Source organism: Sinocyclocheilus anshuiensis, unplaced genomic scaffold, assembly GCF_001515605.1.
Source record: "Sinocyclocheilus anshuiensis isolate Anshui unplaced genomic scaffold, SAMN03320099.WGS_v1.1 scaffold87, whole genome shotgun sequence".
NCBI classification, from domain to species: Eukaryota; Metazoa; Chordata; class Actinopteri; order Cypriniformes; family Cyprinidae; genus Sinocyclocheilus; species Sinocyclocheilus anshuiensis.
Window position 1 is genome coordinate 1,927,028 of NW_015549609.1, and position 1,705 is coordinate 1,928,732.

The following is a 1,705-nucleotide window of genomic DNA, read 5'->3' on the forward strand; positions in this document are numbered from 1 at the left end:
TTTTTACTCCAAACTCACTTCATAACGTCAGTCGAGTGTTTGAAATAAAACGTCAGTCGAGTGTTTGAAATAAATCCTTCTGTGAGATGATGTGGCTTCTTACACAGAATAAGGCACGCAACATATTTCATAGTATTTAAGCAGTGATAAAGGCATTGCATTATAAATATACTTTATTTTATTGAAAATTATAATAATAAGAACTCAGATAAACCGTATATTGCCGTAGTCGTGTGTTTATTAGTCACGTTGAAATCAATGAAAGCAGTTGAATCTTCTGTTTATTCAGCTGCAGTGATAGGCATTTTCTGGGTTTCTTCTGCGAGGCGTATTTGGAGTTTCAGCGCGAGAGCGCCCTCTGGCCTTTGGATGGAGATTTACTGCTGATCACAGAACCGTGCTTCACTGAAAGATACGCATGACAATCGCAGCTTCTGTCGAATCGCAATCTCGATTCCATTTCGATTTATCGTGCAGCCCTACCCCAGACCACCTTTTGATGAGAACTCCAAATGAACTGAACTTTGATGTCAAATGGCACAAAAAGCCGTGGTGTGAAAGTGTCCTTAATGAAGCGCTATCAATGTGAGGGGGCTTAGAGATAAACACAACTCTGTGGTTGTAGGCTTTTTAGTTATGTTATCTGACTGTTGGCGCATGCTGAAAGGCTGTGTGTTTGGCTATACGTACATGATGAGCATTCGTGTCAAAAATAAAGAATACTTTGGGCATAATGACCAAAGACTGCCTCACAATGAAAGAAATCTTTTACAATTCTCGAAGTTTATCACAAATGCTGCCAAAATCATACACTTTAGACCAAACGTTTGTTCAATGTCTTGGTCCAAATCTGACATTCCCTCTGCCCCCACTAGTCTCTTTTCACATTGTTCTTTTGATTCCAAACCCCAGTTTGTTGGCGTCATCAGACGTAACTTTTCTTCCATTTTTATTCATGTTTTTGTCAGTGAATTCAGTACCAAATCTTTAAACACATGAAACAGCACTTGCATTAGTAGCTCACTTCCGTGACTTGATTGTGTTCCTATCAACTGTGTGTGAACTGTACCTCTAGTACAAATAATAATTATTAGTACAAATAATTTACACCCCAGACCACCTTTTGAAAAGAACTTGAATGGCGTTTATAACTAAATGAACCGAACTCTGACGTCAAATGGCACCAAAAGCTGTGGTGTGAAAGTGTCCTTAATGAAGCGCTATCTATTCCACCATAAGTGCTGTGGTTGTAGGCTCTTTATTCAGGCGGCAACTATATCTCTCTCTCCCTCCATCCCTCTTTCCCTGACACGCACAGAGCTCATTAGCACATGGAGTGCTCGCAGCCCTCGCCGAATGTGACCCTGCCTAATTGTGCAGCAGGTTCATTTGCTCGCCCTGCATGATGTAGTGATTGCTTATTTGTTCTCCTCAGGGCTTCTCTCGCACATTAAAATGGTTGACTCATTTCATTCAGGGTACATTTACCGAGCCTTATTTGATAAGCTCATGCCCAAGGTACCCACATCCATCTTATTCTCATGCTCTAAAGTTATAATATCTACCACTGTGGATTATTATTCATACAGCTGATTGTTTCCTCGGTTAATTATCTGTGTTTGAATAATTTTGCATGCGCGAGCCTGTTTATCCTTCCGGAATTAAGCAGCGCAAAAGGTCTCGCATTAGCCATGCCGCTGAAGTC

The 1,705-nt window shown here is 40.7% G+C and overlaps 1 protein-coding gene across 1 annotated transcript in view; it reads left to right on the plus strand.

Moving 5' to 3' along the window:
• LOC107659105 (centrosome-associated protein CEP250-like) overlaps positions 1 to 1,705 on the plus strand; it is a 165,803-nt gene that overhangs the window by 162,675 nt on the left and 1,423 nt on the right. The window lies entirely within an intron of this gene.